The sequence below is a fragment of the Mirounga leonina genome, unplaced genomic scaffold (assembly GCF_011800145.1).
Source record: "Mirounga leonina isolate KUSES-001 unplaced genomic scaffold, KU_Mleo_1.0 Mir_176, whole genome shotgun sequence".
NCBI classification, from domain to species: Eukaryota; Metazoa; Chordata; class Mammalia; order Carnivora; family Phocidae; genus Mirounga; species Mirounga leonina.
In genome coordinates this window covers 58,394,523-58,414,712 of record NW_023270454.1, presented here as the reverse complement: position 1 = coordinate 58,414,712, position 20,190 = coordinate 58,394,523, and the positions used below count along the sequence as shown (strand labels likewise).

The 20,190-nt window shown below is 38.4% G+C and overlaps 1 long non-coding RNA gene across 1 annotated transcript in view; it reads right to left on the bottom strand.

Moving 5' to 3' along the window:
• Nucleotides 1-14,309, bottom strand: part of LOC118022347 — a 37,809-nt gene extending 23,500 nt beyond the window's left edge. Inside the window, exon 1 of the long non-coding RNA XR_004682483.1 lies at nucleotides 14,255-14,309. This is a non-coding gene — a long non-coding RNA (uncharacterized LOC118022347). The remainder of the gene's footprint in view (nucleotides 1-14,254) is intronic.
• Between the last annotated feature and the right edge of the window lie 5,881 nt (nucleotides 14,310-20,190).

Below are 20,190 nucleotides of genomic sequence, written 5' to 3'. Positions count from 1 at the left end.
GATGCGGATATAACCAAGATGTCAGAGATGGAATTCAGGCTAGCAATTGTGAAGACAATGGCTAGAATGGAGAAATCAATTAATGGCAACATAGAGTCTCTAGGGGCAGAAATAAAAGGTGAATTGGCAGAACTTAAAAATGCTATCAATGAGATCCAATCCAATCTAGATAATCTAACAGCTAGGGTAACTGAGGCAGAAGAGAGAATAAGCGACCTGGAAGACAATATAATAGATAAAAAGGGAAAAGAGGAGGCCAGGGAAAAACAAATCAGAATCCATGAAAATAGAATCAGGGAAATAAGTGACACCATGAAGCGTTCCAATGTCAGAATAATTGGAATCATAGAGGGAGTGGAGAGAGAGAGGACTAGAAGATGTATTTGAGCAAATCGTAGCTGAGAACTTCCCTAATCTGGGGAATGAAACAAACATTCGAGTCCTAGAGGCAGAGAGGACCCCTCCCAAGATCAAGGAAAATAGGCCAACACCTTGGCATGTAATAGTAAAACTTGCAAATCTTAGAACCAAGGAAACCATCTTAAGGGCAGTTAGAGGAAAGAGATTCCTTACAATACAGAGGGAGGAACATCAGAATAACGTCAGACCTATTCACAGAGACCTGGCAAGCCAGAAAAGCCAGGCAAGACATATTCAGAGTACTAAATGAGAAGAACATGCAACCAAGAATACTATTCCGGCAAGGCTTTCATTTAGAATGGATGGAGAGATGCAGAGCTTCCACGATTGGCAGAAGCTGAAAGAATATGTGACCACTAAGCCAGCCCTGCAAGAAATATTAAGGGGGGTTCTATAAAAGGAGAAAGACCCCAAGAGTGATATACAACAGAAATTTACAGGGACAATCTATAAAACAATATCTTCAGAGGCAACATGATGACAATTAATTCATCTCTTTCAATAATCACTCTCAACGTGAATGGCCTAAACACTCCCATAAAACGGCACAGGGTTGCAGATTGGATAAAAAGACAGGACCCATCCATATGCTGTCTACAAGAGACTCATTTTGAACCTAAAGGTACATCCAGACTGAAAGTGAAGGGATGGAGATCCATCTTCCATGCCAGCGGACCTCAAAAGAAAGCTGGGGTAGCAATTCTTATATCAGACAAATTAGATTTTAAACTAAAGTCTGTAATAAGGGACACAGAAGGACACTATATCATTCTTAAAGGGTCTATCCAACAAGAAGATCTAACAATTGTAAATATCTATGCCCCCAACACGGGAGCAGCCATCTATATAAGCCAACTGTTAACCAAAATAAAGAGTCATATTGATAACAATATGTTAATTGTAGGAGACCTCAATACTCCACTCTCAGCAATGGACAGATCATCTAAGCAGAAAATCAATAAGGAAACAAGAGCTTTGAATGATACATTGGACCAGATGGACCTCATAGATATTTACAGAACATTCCACCCTAAAACAACAGAACACTCATTCTTCTCGAGTGCGCATGGAACTTTCTCCAGAACAGACCATATACTGGGTCACAAATCAGGTCTCAACCGATACCAAAAGATTGAGGTTATTCCCTGCATATTCTCAGACCACAATACTCTAAAACTAGAACTCAATCACAAGATAAAATTTGGAAGAAATTCAAACACTTGGAAGCTAAAGACCACTCTGCTCAAGAATGTTTGGGTCAACTAAGAAATCAAAGAAGAACTTAAACAATTCATGGAAATCAATGAGAATGAAAACACATCAGTCCAAAACCTATGGGATACTGCAAAGGCGGTCCTTAGGGGGCAATACATAGCCATCCAAGCCTCACTCAAAAAAATAGAAAAATCTTGAATTCACCAACTAACTCTACACCTTAAAGAACTAGAGAAAAAGCAACAAAGGACACCTAAGCCACGCATTAGAAGAGAAATAATTAAAATTAGAGCAGAAATCAATGAATTAGAAACCAGAAACACAGTAGATCAGATCAACGAAACTAGAAGTTGGTTCTTTGAAAGAATTAGTAAGATTGATAAACCACTGGCCAGACTTATCCAAAAGAAAAGAGAAAGGACCCAAATTAATAAAATTATGAATGAAAGGGGAGAGATCATGACTAACACCAAGGAAATAGAAACAATTATTAGAAATTATTACCAACAAGTATATGCCAATAAACTGAGCAATCTGGATGAAATGGAGGCCTTCCTGGAAACCTATAAGCTGCCAAGACTGAAACAGGAAGAAATTGACAACCTGATTAGGTCAATAACCAGTAATAAGATTGAAGCAGTAATCAAAACCTCCCCAAAAACAAGAGTCCAGGGCCTGATGAATTCCCTGGGGAATTCTACCAAACATTCAAAGAAGAAATAATACCTATTCTACTGACGCTGTTTCAACAAATAGAAACAGAAGGAAAACTTCCAAACTCATTCTATGAGGCCAGCATTATCTTAATCCCCAAACCAGGCAAAGACCCCATCAAAAAGGAGAATTTCAAACCGATATCCCTGATGAATATGGATTCCAAAATCCTCAACAAAATCCTAGCTAATAGGATCCAACAATACATTAAAAGGATCATCCATCACGACCAAGTGGGATTTATCCCTGGGATGCAAGGGTGGTTCAACATTGGCAAATCAATCAATGTGATAGAACACATTAATAAGAGGAGGGAGAAGAACCATATGGTCCTCTCAATTGATGCAGAAAAAGCATTTGACAAAATACAACATCCTTTCCTGATTAAAACTCTCCAGAGTATAGGGATAGAGGGAACATTCCTCAAGTTCATAAAATCCATCTATGAAAACCCACAGCAAATATCATCCTCAGTGGGGAAAAGCTGAGAGCCTTTCCCTTAAGATCAGGAACACATCAAGGGTGCCCACTCTCACCACTGTTGTTCAACATAGTACTAGAAGTCCTAGCCACAGCGGGCGCCTGGGTGGCTCAGTTGGTTAAGCGACTGCCTTCGGCTCAGGTCATGATCCTGGAGTCCCTAATTGAGTCCCACATCGGGCTCCCTGCTCAGCAGGGAGTCTGCTTCTCCCTCTGACCCTCCCCCCTCTCATGTGCTCTCTCTCTCATTCTCTCTCTCTCAAATAAATAAATAAAATCTTAAAAAAAAAAAGAAGTCCTAGCCACAGCAATCAGACAACAAAAAGAAATAAAAGGTATTCAAATTGGCAAAGAAGAAGTCAAACGCTCTCTTTTCGCAGACGACATGATATTTTATGTGGAAAACCCAAAAGACTCCACCCTCAAATTACTAGAACTCATACAGCAATTCAGTAATGTGGCAGGATACAAAAGCAATGCCCAGAAATCAGTTGCTTTCTTATACACTAACAACGCAACTGTAGAAAGAGAAATTAGAGAAACGATTCCATTTACAATAGCACCAAAAATCATAAGATACCTTGGAATAAACCTAACCAAAGAGGTAAAGGATCTGTACTCTAGGAACTACAAAACACTCATGAAAGAAATTGAAGAAGACACAAAAAGATGGAAAAATATTCCATGCTCATGGATCGGAAGAGTAAACATTGTTAAAATGTCTATGCTACCCAGAGCAATCTATACCTTCAATGCCATCCCAATCAAAATTCCAATGACATTTTTCAAAGTGCTGGAACAAACAATACTAAAATTTGTATGGAATCAGAAAAGACCCTGAATCGCCAAGGAAATGTTGAAAAAGAAAAACAAAGCTGGGGGCATCACATTGCCTGATTTCAAGCTATATTACAAAGCTGTGATCACCAAGACAGCATGGTACTGGCACAAAAACAGACATATAGACCAATGGAACAGAATAGAGAACCCAGATATGGACCCTCAACTCTATGGTCAAATAATCTTTGACAAAGCAGGAAAATACATGCAATGGAAAAAACACAGTCTCTTCAATAAATGGTGCTGGGAAAATTGGACAGCCACATGCAGAAGAATGAAACTCGACCATTCTCTAACACCATTCACAAAGATAAACTCAAAGTGGATGAAAGACCTCAATGTGAGACAGGAATCCATCAAAATCCTGAAGGAGAACATAGACAGTAACCTCTTTGACATCGCCCACAGCAACTTCTTTCAAGATACATCTCCAAAAGCTAGTGAAACAAAAGCAAAAATGAACTTTTGGGACTTCATCAAGATAAAAACCTTCTGCACAGCAAAGGAAACAGTCAACAAAACAAAGAGGCAACTCACAGAATGGGAGAAGATACTTGCAAATGACACTACAGATAAAGGGCTGGTATCCAAGATCTATAAAGAACTTCTCAAACTCAACACCCAAAAAACAAATAATCAAGTCAAAAAGTGGGCAGAAGATATGAGAAGACACTTCTCTGAAGAAGACATACAAATGGCTAACAGACACATGAAAAAATGTTCATCGTCAGGGCGCCTGGGTGGCTCAGTCATTAAGCGTTTGCCTTCAGCTCAGGTCATGGTCCCAGGGTGCTGGGATCGAGCCCCGCATTGGGCTCCCTGCTTGGCGGGAAGCCTGCTTCTCCCTCTCCCACTTCCCCTGCTTGTGTTCCCTCTCTCGCTGTGTCTCTCTCTGTCAAATAAATAAATAAAATCTTTAAAAAAAAAAAAAAAGAAAAAATGTTCATCATCATTAGCCATCACGGAAATCCAAATCAAAACCACACTGAGATACCACCTTACACCAGTTAGAATGGAAAAAATTGACAGGGAAAGAAACAATAAATGTTGGAGAGGTTGTGGAGAAAGGGGAACCCTCTTACACTGTTGGTGGGAATGCAAGTTGGTACAGCCACTTTGGAAAACAGTGTGGAGGTTCCTCAAAAATTTAAAAATAGAGCTACCCTATGACCCAGCAATTGCACTACTGGGTATTTACCCCAAAGCCACAGATGTAGTGAAAAGAAGGGCCATATGCACCCCAATGTTCATAGCAGCAATGTCCGCAATAGCCAAACTGGGGAAAGAGCCGAGATGCCCTTCAACAGTTGAATGGATAAAGAAGATGTGGTCCATATATACAATGGAATATTACTCAGCCATCAGAAAGGATGAATACCCAACTTTTACATCAACATGGATGGGACTGGAGGAGATTATGCTAAGTGAAATAAGTCAAGCAGAGAAAGTCAATTATCATATGGTTTCACTTATTTGTGGAACATAAGGAATAGCATGGAGGACATTAGGAGAAGGAAGGGAGAAATTGGGGGGGGGGACTGGAGGGATAGATGAACCATGAGAGACTATGGACCTGAGAAACAAACAGGGTTTTAGAGGGGAGGGGGGAGGGGGGATTGGTTAGCCCGGTGATGGGTATTAAGGAGGGCACATACTGCATGGAGCACTGGGTGTTATACGCAAACAATGGATCATGGATCACTACATCAAAAACCAATGATGTATTGTATGGTGACTAACATAACATAACAAAATAAAAAAAAAAAAGAATACAGTTTTCCTTTTGATATTTCTTTAAGAGGTTGAATAAATAAAGCATTTTGAAATTTTGATTGCTGGACTGTTTTCATCAAGATGATACTATATCGAGATATTATATAGTACCCTAGGTTTACTTGGGTAAAGCTTGGACGAGATGATTGTTAAAATCCTTCCTTTTTCTTAAGTCCTGTGAAGGTGTGAAGATCTTTAGATATATACCTTGGAGCTTGGAACTCACACAAGTACGAGAATCCATGTTATATTAACATTACTAATGACCCCCTATTTTTATGTCTGAGATAAATAGGCCATTCGCTCATAGGCTCCTCTTACATCTTCTTCCACTATTTGGTAATGGCTTCATATTTTCAGAATCCTAAACTGGACCTTAGTTAGGTTTATGCCAAAATTTGTCAGTGCTGGCTGGCTTTGGTTACATTTCTGATCACTATTTTATTGGCATAATCTGGGCTAAACTAATGGAATGAGTGATTGAATAGTGTGGTAAATATGCTCAGAATATGCCTTTTCCTGTAAGAGGTTGAAGTAAGAAATTAAAAGACCAAGTGGTGGTCAGAGGTGGGTGTGAATTAGGTAAATGGTGGTGGGTGGTAGTGGTGGTAAGGTTGCAGAGACTGCAGAAAGCAATGGGGTTCACATTTGGCCTGTCTGTCATACAGGGTGTAATACCCTTAGGCTGTCTTATGGCTTATCATGACCCAGGCTCTATCTTTTAGCATACCTTTAACATGTGGTCTCCAGGGAGTCTGCTCTGCCTCGGGAATTTTGCCCAATAGGATTCTCGATGCCAACCAGATTTTGCCAATTAGATGCACTTTTGTGATATTTGGAAGAGAGGAAGTGAGGCAGAAGTCATTTTGCTACCTCTAATGGCAATCAAGGTCATGGAGACATGAATGCCAGGAGGAATTTTAAGAGGCTGGAATCAATTTTCGTGGGTCTACTGGTTTCTGAGATTGAAGTCGTTGGGCAGCCTACTGAAACTCTCTTTGACCTGTGTAACTTAAAGGTTGAAGCTGCAATAGTTGCAGAGCTGCATTCAGTGTCCTAGTGTTTGATCACCCATTTTATGAGTTATTGAGATGCAGCTGCTGAGGCTTTCTGATTTCTAGAGTACAGCCACTGTGATATGTTTTTGAATTCAATATTTCCAGAGGCAGACTCCTAACTCCTGATGTTTTAGACATTCCAATGATTTCAAAAGCAGCTCATTCCCTGAATTAAATATTGTATTGTTACAATAACTAGAACATTTTTTGTTTCTTGGGTTGAACCTCCATGGATACAATATTTAATAGTAAGAGTGGGGTTATGGCATTAGGCCTTTAAAGACAAGAAATTGTTATTTGTTATCTGACCTGGCTGGATTTGAATGCATTTACTATCTGGTTGCCATTGGAAAATGAAATACTAGTAGTTCATAGCATATAGTGGCAAAAAAGCTACTTAAAATATCATTGTGATATCCTCAAACTAGGTATTATATTAAATGTGTGTTTTGTCTGACCAAGTATCTATTATTATGTTAAATCATTGGGATACTAATGAAAAATTCAAGATGAGGTAGGATAGTTGCCTCTGGCTGTGCTAGAGAATGTTGAAGAAAACAGTGGCAAGCTCTCGTTTCTACTTAGCTCAAGAACCTGGGTCTAGGGATCTTCTTTGACTGCTCTAAATAAATCTGTTATCTTGTAGTTGAAAGGCTAGCGTAGCTGAGAAAAGGAATATGAGCCTGTGGGTTCCAATAGGAGAGGACTTCATATTCTTGCCAGATCTCTTATAAGAACATAAGATATTAATAGGTAAAAGTGAAGCCTGAGACTTGAAATACGGCCTTTGGCGTAGATTGGAGTGAATCTTAATGCCTTGAATCACCACATCAGTCTGTGCTGCCCTAACGAGCAGTGGTATTCCTCCTTACCTACCACTAGGTGCCTCATTTGAGGCAGGTAGCTCATGAAGGGTTGTCTGGTCCCCACATACTCTACCTCTATCACCCCTTGGTCTCTTTGTACCTATAAATCCCAATATGACTTAGGGAGACAAGTACAGGTATGACCAGGAATGAGATATTTATGTAACAAAATCATTCCAAAATTTAGGTAATATATGTCAGAGGAAATCTGGGGAAAAGGCATGTGACAGAATATAATGATGCTAGAGCAGGAAGGGAAGCACATAATTTTCAGGCTCATTGCACTGATATGGGTTCACTTATTAGACATTCTGAATGCAAGGCAAGCTTGAGAATTTGGGGGCTGGTTCAAACTGTCTTAGTTGGCTTGAAACCTGAGTGTCCTTCTAAACTAAATGAAATCAAGATGCCAGAAAATCCTTGGTAACAACTGATGAAGGGATCCAAAAATTTAGGAGTGGATTTATCATATATGACCCACTCCCTCACTTCTTCACTGTATATCCTAAAGGGCCCAGAATATACTCTCTTTACCAGGCTTTGAGAAATAGGGCAGTGAGGGCCCGTCATTGGGCCAGTGGCAGCAACGGCTCTGTAGTGGTTGCCATCCAGGAAGTAAGGCATGAGATAGTGCTCTTGAAATGGTCCACCTGATTTCAAGGAGGAATGTGTGAAGGAATCAGGGCCATCAGGCAGGGTAGTTACCAAACTTGGCAACAAGGTTGGAAAGAGTTCATGGGATGGTTTGATCTGCAGGGATCTTTGGCAGTGGTTATTTGATCCTGGACCCTACAGTATTGGAATAGATGAACAGTATCCTGAAGTCCAATTTGGTTTATATAACTGCATGTATCTTAGGTCTGGCGGACAGGGACTGGTTCACTATACTTCACCACAATTCAAATTCAAACTCACGGCTCCTTATTCATTTCCATACCTGAAACAATCTGCCCTGAACCACTTTGTCCAGAGTCTCCTTTAATGAAAAGGGGGCTAGATAATCTTGAGGAATATTTCTTGATTTTTTGCATGTGCAGGATAGTCTGTTGTCTTTATACTTGATTGATAGTTTGAATGAAAAATCATAGGCTCACTTTCTTTCCTTGATGATTTTCTGGATGTAGCTACTCTGTCTTCTAGATGTGGTATAGCTACATCTTCACTATCTTCTACTATAAATGGGCTTCACTATTGTTTAGCTCTATCTTGCTTTTGCAAAGTATGCCAGATTGAATTTTTCTGTTATAAGTCACTTGGTATTTTTGCCTGAATTCCCAATGCCTACTTTTTTTTTCTTTAAATTTTATTAGTTACTATCTACTTGTTGATAGTTATGAGCCAATTTTTCTTGGGACACATTGTACTCCTTAGCATGTAGATTCAAATTCTCTTTCATTTCAGAAAGGTTTCTTGAATTATATTTAACAGTATCTGTGGTTCCATTATTTTCGTTTTCTTCCTTGGGATCTGAAAAATTTCTTTTCACTACTTTCCTTATGTATCATTTTCTTTCCTAATCCTGTTGATCTCTTAATTCTGCAATAATCTCATTTTTTCCTCCATTCCTTCCTTGAGCTGTAGGTTCATGTTGCATTTTCTCCAGTAGTTTCACTGTTCCTTGGGTTCTTGCATTTCATATCTATGGCTTTGCACTCTAGCATAATAGAAGCTCTTACTGCCTTGAGGTTTTCAAATTAATGGTGAAAATGTCTAGTCATGCTACTTGTCTCCTCAGTGACAAATTTTCCTGGAAACCAGTCTGTGTTTGTAATTTGTATTTCCTGCTCCTTTCCTCCTTTTCTGTGAAGTATTTTTGAGTTGATGTTGTGCATGTTCTTTTCTGATAACCTGTCTTTGGATGAGGTGAATTGTTCTGGGGTGAGCTCTCTGTAAGAGGCTCACACAGGGCAGTGGTCAGGGCTGGTTCCAGGATAATTGGAATCTGTATTATAGCTCAGGCTTTTGGTTAGCCTTTACTTTTCTTATGGAGATGGGCAGCTATTTGGGGAGGACCCTTGGGTATGTGTCTGTTTCTTTCCAGTGCAGTTTTCCTTCTTCCTTCGTTACTTTCTGCAAATATGGCCTGTTTGTGTGGCTTCCCATTGGTCCCCTTCTCCTTTGCTTTTTGGAACCAGGCACAGGGAAATTCCCGAGACCAGGCAGAACACACGCTTGCAAAAATGGGATTTAGGTTTTGTACTGCAGTGTGCTCCTTGCCTCCGAGAAGACTACTTTGCTGGCTCTTTAAGTACCTCAGAGTCCTTTTCGCAGGTTCTCCTCATTTTAACTTGTTGCACCCCCATTGCTTTCGGAAATCCTTTCCCATGTTTTGTGATTTGGGCTTTAACTATCTGCTCATGGTGCTAAAGTGGATTTTTTATTCTGAATCTCATTCTCTAAAAGTCAGCTTTGTATCTTTTTATTTTTTAATATTTTATTTATTTACTTGAGAGAGAAAGAGAGGGAGAGTGGGAAGGAGGGGGGAGAGAATCTGAAGCAGACTCCACACTGAGCTGAGAGCTGGACATGGGCTCAATCCCATGACTGCTGTGAGATCATGACCTGAGCTGAAACCAAGAGTTGGATGCTTCACCGACTAAGCCACCCAGGCACCCCTCAGCTTTGTGTCTTAATTCAACGAGTGATCACCATGCATTCTCTATGTGCCAGGGGCTGGACATTTGGGACCTCTAAAGACAAATACCTTGCTTTTGAGGGCTTTTTAATATAGTGGGACATGAAAAGTAAATAACAACAAGCAAGCAAACAACAAAACCCAAACACCAAAAAAGGCAGAATGTGTTAAGTGTCAGAGTGGTTCAAAGGGGTAGTTTAGAACACACCTGGGGATCAGGAAAGGGTGGCAGTTATAACACCTTGATGTTGGGGGCATAGTACTCAGAATATGGTAGGAACTCAATAAATAATAATAGGTCTAAAAGAAGGCTTTTTTAAAAAATATTTTATTTATTTGAGAGAGAGAGAGGGAGGGAGAGAGAGAAGGAGCAGGGGGAGGGGCGGAGTGAGGGGCAGAGGGAGAGGGAGAAGCAAGTCTCTCCTCTGAGCAGGGAGCCTGATGCGGGGCTCGATCCCAGAACTCCGGGACCATGACCTGAGCCGAAGGCAGACACTGAGCCACCCAGGCGCCCCAAGAAGGCTTATTTTTGACTGAATATAGAGATCGATAATAATCCTGCTCGTGGTGCAATTTTTGGAGGAAGCTGTACATAAATTTACAATTTTAAGATATTCTAATTTATGTAATTATTGTTCACCCTTCCTTTATCTAGATTTCTTCTGGATCAGGTTATCTGTCTCAGAGCTTATATTTTTTTCATTAACTCTGCTGCATTTGAGGGAGACTTTGGAGAATTGATGATGGATATAGAAGGGAGAACACTGTACATAAAACAAAGGACAGGAACAAAACCACATGAATGCAAAATCAGGGCACCATAGGAAATAAATCTGGAAATGCTGTGTAGGGCTACATAATTAAGGGCCTAAGATGCCAACCCAAAATACCATTTACTTTCTGGATAGAGGAATTTTGCTTCAAATTGGATTAAAAAAAAACTAGATGAATTTTTCATAGAATTCCCCATTTTCTGCATTTATCTGCATTTATCTTGAAAGATAAGACACTAATTGTATTGATGTATTTGTCCAAAAATTGACACTGCGAAGTTTAGTTTTATAAAGTGCTAACTTTCTGATTGATAGAGGCAGAATATTTAGTCATTAACTGTTGGTAATTGGTGTCATTTGTCTTTTTATTCTTTCAGTTTTCATGATTACCTATCATTGATTGAAAATATTGTCTGATTTATGTTATGCTTCAATAAATGCTTCTCCTTTCCTTGTTCCTCTCCCTGCTTCACCCCTCCCCTTCCCTCTTCTTTACATCTTCCCTCATCTTTTCTTCTCTCTATTCAATTGATTATCAACCAATTAGTCATGGAGGCATATACTAGATGAAACATACATGGCATTTTTTTTAATGAGATGCTTGGATCTTTACCATTTTAGACACAAAGCAATATTTTTCATACCATATGGTCTTTGAAGTGTTTAAAATGCTTTCTTTTGGTAAAAAGGATTTGTTTATACATGTCATAAAATCAAACATTACTCTTGACTCACATAATCATAATCACCACCAGTACCACCGTAATAACAGTAACCTTTGGGTTGAATAGACCAATCAATTTTATGATCTGTTATAGTTGTCTTCCGACCTTCACTATCATGGTTTTTATGCATTCATGAAAAAAAAGCAGAGAATAAGAGCTTAGTAGTTTACATGCTGTAAAAATTAAGAGGACATGATTTAGGATTAAAAGAGGTAATGATTTAATTTTGGAGTTGCTGAGCTGAGCTCTGGTGGTCTGGGAAGCTCTGGGGAGAATCCAGATATAGCAGTGACAGATTTGGGTTGAAATATTTTGTGAATGCAATAGCAGATGCACTTATGGAAGGCTTTTCAAATCAAGATGTTGCCTCACATGACCTTAGGATATGATGGCTCTCCCAAGGCTCTAGATTTGATGAGAAATTTTCTGTTTAGTCAAAACTTGAAAATTATTCCCCCCTTCACACATTACTTAAAGAGTTATTTAAAATTACATGGTTTGCAGAAACTATTAACAGGATATATATATATATATAGAGAGAGAGAGAGAGAGAGAAAGAGAGAGATCTCTATATACATATATATATATAGAGAGAGAGAGAGAGAGAGTCTTTAAGCCAGTAAAATCTATTTATAGTCTTTAGACAGCTTAAGTTAAGGTAAATATACTTTATGGAAATTTTCCTGGGCTATAAATATGGCTTATATGTCTCTATATCTTTGCTCCCACTGATGAACCTGAAATAGCAGTAATTGGGGCTTTTTGAGACTCTCTGGGACTTCAGTGTCTTCTACCAGGTTGTTTAAAGTCTATACCTTGGACATTTTCAAGGATTTACCCAGGCTTTACTAGCCAGAGTTAATATTAAAAGTTTGAAAATCTGTACTTGTGGTCTTTGATCTCTTGAATTCTTGATACTGAGGCACCATTGATTATCTTTGCACACTGAATATTTGCTTGTAATTTTTTTTCACTTTTAAGCACTGTTAATATAAGCACATTCACGGCCACGTGTTAGTTGGTGCAATTTAGAATTAACCTCTAGGAAGTCTGCTATCTGATAACTATAATCAAATACCATGAAATATCTTCTATAATCTTTAAAAGTATGCAATAGATTATATCACTTGCAGAGATTTTACATCTCATCCTATGATACTCCTTAAATCTCTATTCAGAGATGGATTTTAAAAAAATGACAACTCTTAAAGTTATAAACTTAAGTAGAAATTTTGATTACTTGAATAACGGGAGCTGCGCATTGACAATAACTATTCATTCTTTGTACCAGGATCTTTGACATGATGGTATGTTTTAGCTTTGTTTGGATTTGCTGTCAAACCCTAAAAACATTAGCAAATGGTACCCACACTTTTAAATCATAAGAAGAAACCTAGATTTGTTTGCAGTTTTTTTAATCTGTTGTTAATAAACTTGAAAGAACACAGCCCTGTCTAATAAACACATCAAACTAATGGGTACCAGTGCAGTTCAGAAGAGTGTTTGTTGTTTGGTGTTTAGATTTCAGTCAGAATTAATCAACAATGGATGGGGCCTGCTGTATTTATTAGCAGCTCGAATCCCTGTGATTTAATGCCAGGTCCCTTTGACTCATTCCAGTGAATGCTGGCAAGGTTACAGCACTGATACGTACTTACATCCTCGGGTCTTAAAAAGCAAGAGAAAAAGAGAGCCTAAAATCAGACCACAGGATTGGCAAGAAGTTCCCGAGAGCCATTTTGAATTTAGCCCTATAGAGTGAGCCTGTGAATAGGAAGCAATTGATTCAGGAACAGTGGAGCCTTTTTTGCTGGAAGAAGCCTTCAGCTGTGCAGATGGCTCGCTGGCATAATCCAGTCTGCCTTTGTCTTTCATTTTATATATTAGGCTACTTTCTTCTCACACTCTATATTGCTTTTATTTTCTCTTTTTACTCCAAGCCTCCAAATTTCGGGGGCAAGGAGAGGTTGCAGGGGTGTAGCGAGGGTGGTTGCACTCTATATGCACTATGTCCCGCAGATTTATGAGTCGCTAGGACATTGCTGGCAACGCGGCTTGCTTGTCACAGCGCTAGACTGTTCTTTGTACAAAAGTGTCGACTTTTGAATGAAGCCTCTGGAAACAGATGTAAAGATTAATCTTGAGAATGCATTTTTCTGAGGCTCCAAAAACGTGCCTTCCTTGTGCAATAGCCCTGGTTCTAGACATTTCTTTTTTTCAAAGTGATCTCATTTCTCAATTACAAAGATGGACATTCTTTACTGTTCATGTTCAGAACATTCCACAGCCCTTAGCCATTCCTTCAGCTTCCCATGTCTGGGTGCTGCCTTTCGAGAGCAAATTATTTGTGGAAAGACATTATTTATCTGGAAACTCTTCAGTGAAAACTTGATGGAGTCGTTGTTCCTCTAGGGACCATCTATCTCCCTTCGAAGATAAGATTTGCCGGGGCTCCCCTCCTACACCTTCCTATGGGAAGATAGCCGACTTTTGGCCTGATAAGTAGCTTCACATTGAGTGCTGTGTTGCCGTCTCCCGGATCTTTTCATGTCCTTCCCAGAAACAAATTTTTCTATCTTGCTCTAGGTCATATTGTTTTTTTTCTTCTTCTCTCATTTGGAGGCAAATTTTGAAGAACAAATATACACCCAAATGGGCAGTATTCCCATGTTAAATATTAGGATATATCTCAAAATGTTCTGAAACAAATCTCTATTTAAAAAAGAAAGAAACACTGAGAATGTTAATCACATACCTCTGTTTTTCTTCTGGAGCTCTTCAGTCCAATGACATGTTTCCTTTCAGCAAATAGACTTTGTGGGAATGATGTGGGCTATCTTTTTTTTTTTTTTTTTAATTGTAAATGTTCCACACACAGAGAATAAATACCACAGACTCCACCACTTTGGAATGACTTGATTGTGAGTCAATGTCCTTGTTTCCCCTCCTCAAAAATTGTCTCTTCCATTTATATGGGAAACACATGTAGATAGTTCCTCCTTTCTTATCGTTAAACGATGTGTGTAATGCATTTCAGCTGGGGATTAAAAAGATCTGGTTCTTTAAAGATTTGTATACGATTGGCAAATGTCCTAACATATAGACTTTTTTTTGTTTGTTTTTTCCCCACCCTTGTAATCATTCCCTATATGCTCAGCACTTTCTTTTGTGAGGTACATTTATTTTGATACTGACATACTTAATTTTCGTATGGTACCTCTTTTAGATTATGTATCTCAAGGGCATTGCTTATAAAGAGGAACCTGACTCTCAAGTGAAAATGTTTACATTTAAAGACCAAATGCAGACTTTTGGCAAAAGATGACAGAGGACATGTGTTTTCATCCCAGTTTATTCCTTGAAATAATACAAAATAACAGTGGTGTAAAACAAATAAGAAAGGCCATCTTAAAGGAAACTGGGCACACGCAAGCCAGGCCTGCCAAGTATAGCTGCGAGAAACAGTGACGTTAGGACCAAACTGACATGACCTTGGTCTGCTGGCACATACATCTCTGACCCCTGATAATGACTGGCGTGCTTTACAAGTTGGGTGCTAGGTCCTGAAAAGCCCAAACCAAGGATCTCTTTCAGGAATGACAGGATCTGGGGGTTTGGATTTGCTGCTGGAAGGTCGTCAAATTCAGGTTTACATGGCCAGGGAGGAGCAGGGTCAGGCTGTGTACCCAGACTGACTCAGATATCCCTTTTTCTCACAAGCAGGCTGATCACTAGGAAGAGGGAAGATGTTAGAAGGCAAACGGATTTGTTGGGGAATCGCAGCAGCTGAAGACTATCATGGTATGTAGGAGCCAGCTCATGGTCCGCTGCCTAGAGCCAATTTGTAAATTTTTGAAATTTTGCAAGTTGATCGTTAAACACAGTCATTAAATTATAAACTTACAATAATGTTAAAAACAAAGGTAATAAGTACTCAAAACTCATCACTCCTTAATTACCATATTTTTTAATTATCTATGTCCTTGAGGTGTTTACATCGATTGCATTTGATTGGTGAAAATGTTATATGAAAGTGCCCTTCCATGCATTTCCTCCCAACCCTGTGATCAGTGATGTCACATTGGTGGTTTGAAATCAGCTGTCGTGGGAATATCATACCATGAAAACCTGCAAATGCTAGAGATTAGCACTTCGCTTATTGTTTGTTTATTATTTGGACTTAAAGTGATAGAGAAAACATTAATAATGCTGATTCAAATGAACAGTGTCACATCTGCAGCACAAAAACTTGAGGAAGTATCCTTTTAGTGTTTGAATCTATTATTTGGTTCAGTGACTAAGCTGCTCAAGTCACCACTGAGAGCGTGAAGCTCCCAGATGTGCGTCTTTGCTGCTTCACTTTCATCTTACTTATTAACTAACTGCAAATATCATCCAACTTTTGTGTCAGAGCCACATTTGCTTGTCGGTCACAACTATAGGCTGGGTACAAATTTGGCAAAACTCAATAAAAGCGTTCTGGGAGAATCAATTGGCTATAGACTTTTATAATTATCTTTTTGTGAATATTTTGTAAATTGTGCTCTATACATCCTTTATATCAGTGAAACTCATAGTACACTTATTATGTGTAGGTAAAATGCAGATATGTAAAAATGTATGTGGATGTAAAAATGCATACATTATTTTTAGGATAGTTTGTTAGGGAGTTAGGGACACCCACAGGTGCTTTGCAATGCCCCAGCAAGATAGCCCCCTAACTCCGTGTTGGGCACGGGGACAGAAAAATGGAGGTATAGCAACTTAAATGCAGGAAACATTGTAACTGGAGACATACCTAGGCCTGAAAATTATTGAGAAAGTACTTTGAGACAATATGTTTGAATTCAAGGTACTCGCCGTCCCAGTTTTTCTCCTTGGCTCCTCTCACACCAGTCTCAATTGGTCCTGAAAGAACTCTCTTCATTCAAGGATGTCATTTTCTGGAAAGAGTGAACATGGGATCTATACACAGATATTGAACACAAAAGAAAGAGGTATAGGAGCTAATCCATGTGAAGTGGCAAGTAGAGAGTCCTCAAGTTATTATTATTATTTTTATGATGGAAGACAGATCACTAATTCACATCAGAGTAGGAATTATGCCCACAAGTAGAAAAAACCATTTCAAACATATAATTCTCCACATTATCAAGTAGATTAAAGACAATATTACTTTTGTGAAATGAAATGTCACAGAAGGGAAACAATAAATCCAAGAAGGGAAATTTGTGGAGGGAGGAAAGTATTGTCAGACAATCTGAGAAGTTTAGACTCAGCGGAGCTGTTTGAGTCTATAGGACACAGACAGATCACCTCAGACATGAAAGAATGCAGGGAACAGAATACCCATGCGTCTTTCTTTAAAAAGACACATGATGATGAAATCTAAACTATACACACACACACACACACACATTTTCCTTGACTTGAAATCAGAGAACATGGTCTCATTTCTAATGGTCTTGGAATATTAAAAACAAACTTATGTTGGGGCACAAAGAAAACCTCAATAAATTGTGCAAACTAGAAAAAGAGGGCATAATGTAGTCATAGATCACAATACACTGAAACTAGAAATTTATTACAGAAATAAAATAAAATCCCAACCATCTAGAATTAAAAGCAACAACAACAAGAAAGACAATTCTCAAATAAGTTTTAGGCTCAAGAGAAAATTCAGAACTGAAGTTACAGAGCATGTAGAAAATAACAATAATAAAACGCTATATACAAGAACTTAGGTTCTAAAGCTGAAGTCATGCTCAGGAGAAGATTCATGGCTTTAAGCACAAATGGCATGATCTTTTAAAGAATAAGTTAGGGGAAAAAAAACCCAGCAAAACTATTTTTTAAGAAAGAGGAAGTAGAAGTTTAATAAAAATTACAACAAATATTAAGAAATTAGAATACAAAAAGATAGTAGAGCTAATACACAAATCAGTCTCCCAACAACACAGATAAATCACTAGTTAACCTCATTAAAGAGAAAAAGGAGATGATGCAAACACACAAAATTAGAAACCAAAGGAAAAATAACCAGATACAAAGGAAATTATAAGAAATGTTTATGTTTTTTTTTTCACAAATATTTAAAAATCTGAATACATGGATGATTCTCTAGGAAAGTACATATGACCAAAATTGATAACAGATGACAGGGAAACTCAAACTGAACAATTACAAGGAAGAAAATTATTTAAAAAAATTATTAAAGTGTTGTCCCTATGAAAAAGGTCAAGGCTCATGGTACTTTAAACGTGAATCTTTTCTGAAATTGGAGTAGAGAAAGCCTTCCATTTTATTTTTGCGAAAATACACTGAAACCAGATTCTGAAAAAAAAAAAAAAAAAAAAAAAAAAGGAAATTTCACACCTAGCTTACTAAACTGGAAATAACCCCAAGTAAAGTTAAATGATAGAGAAATAATATGTAGCCATTAAAAGAAAAATGTATAGCTATCCTTATGTGGTTACAGAAATATCTTGAAATATAATATTCAAATAAAAAAGGAAGGTTCAGAACAATGTATATGTGTCCATTGGAGTAAAAATATGTATAGATTTGTGAATGGAGCATTTTTTATTAAAGTATAATTGACATACAGCATCTTATAATTTCAACTGTGCATCATAGTGATTTGATAATTTTAAGTCATACAAAATGATCCCCAGACAAGACATTTGTTTTACCAATGTGTTTTCACAAGATAGCGTATCAAATAAGATTCTTTTCTCTCATTTTTTAATAGTTGGAATTCCCAAGTGGAATCACAACTTGATATCCCATGGAAAACTTAACCTTTCAACCAGCTCATGAGATGTGAAGTGCACTGACCCAGTTTCATCAGAAATGCCCATTAATTTAAAGGGGTAATAGTCATTTCATTTTCATCATATATTTCCAGTTTTCTTTTTAGCTACGAATAGAGAGTAAGTGCTATATTGTGCTTTTGAACAAAATAGAATCAAGAGGTCTCACTCTTGTTCCCCCTTAGTAAGTTAGGATTCTTGATCCTTCTTTCACTTTCAAATAACACTTACAAAGTTTCTGAAAATGTTAGTTATCTGGCAACTGTACAGTTTATGTTAGGTTGGTGTGTTTGGCTGTTCAGTCTGATGCGCACTATGTGGAATGCATCTGGGAAAATTTATAGAGGGGGGTCCAGTTCTCTTACAGGATGCTGTGGAAGCAGATTCCATGTGCTAATAATAGAATCTTCAGGGAGATGATTTTGCTTTTTGTGAAAAAAGAATGTTTTGAATTGCTGTATGAGAATTTTGGTGTCCGCAACATCCCAGATGTTGTACTGTGAATTGTTGGGTTAAATGGTCTACAGGCAGCCAGAATTGGAATATACAGAAAGCAGAAAAGACCAAGTTATTGTAAAAATCTGACAATGAGGGCATATTTCATTATTAGGTAAGGATTTTGGAGACCCCCGTTACCAAAGTGTTCCTGGACCTGATGCCTATTTTGGGGGGTATTTTTAAAGGAAGATTTGGATATATGATACTGGATGTTAAAATTTGCCCTACTTTGGTACATATGAGTAGTTGACAGCATCTCTAGAACTGAGACATGTATTATTTTGGGGGTTGGATGACTACTGGAGCATTTATAAAAGTGCTAAGAAAAATGGAGGAATCTTTTAGTGTCAGTCTAGGGATGCTTCCTAGGTCCAGGACTATTTTCCAGCATTCTTGAGCCCAGGCTAATGAGGTGCTAATGGGGTGTTAGTACTGGCTACTAGACCAAGGCATCCAAGAGACAGGAGGGTAAACACTCTTTGAAGTATGTGCCTAATCCTTTGAAGTGTGCTTCTATTGGAAGATAAGCACTTTTCCTGTCTTAGTGATCTCTGGTTTGATGTCCTACACCCTATGGTATAGATTCTGGGCCAACACATTTGCTCTTTTCAGGTGCTACTTAGGGAAGAAACTGCATTAGAGGGGTGACTCCAAGGTTTGGCTCTCATGTTCCATCTGGCTATAACAGAGCCTCATATAGGAAACCTTTAAATAATTGTAAACCGGCTTACGTGACTTTTCTTTTACCCCAACCCCAAAAGAAATACAAAATATAAAGTAGGTCAAACCAGGGGAATATAAGCCCAAATCCCACTCTAAACTTTTCTCCTCTTTGACTTCTCCTCACTCTCTTTTTCCCTCTTCAATACCCCAAATTAAATAAGGTCAGAATTGTCTCTTATTGGTCTTTTATCCTCAGTTCCCAGCATAGTCATTGTACACCTTGAGTACTGAATCCATTTAATTAATACACAGGAATGAATTGCTTCATTACATGGACTAATACCCTGAAGAAGATGCTCTACTACATGATTCTTAAAGGTTCTCAGTGTAGCAGAAAGCCATATGTAGAGGACAATACAATATTTTCTAATCTCTAAGGGTTTAGATCTTGTACATCTTTTGTTAGTTTTTTAAAAGATTTTATTTATTTATTTGAGAGAGAGAGAAAGAGTGAGAGTGAGAGAGCGACAGAGGGAGAGGGCAAAGCGGATTCTCCACTGAGCAGGGAGCCTGACATGGGGCTCAATCCCAGGACCCTGGGATCATGACCTGAGCCGAAGGCAGATGCTTAACTCACTGAGCTGAAGGCAGATGCTTAACCCACTGAGCCACCCAGGAGCCCTTTTTGTTAGGTTTATACCTAAGTATTTTATTTCTT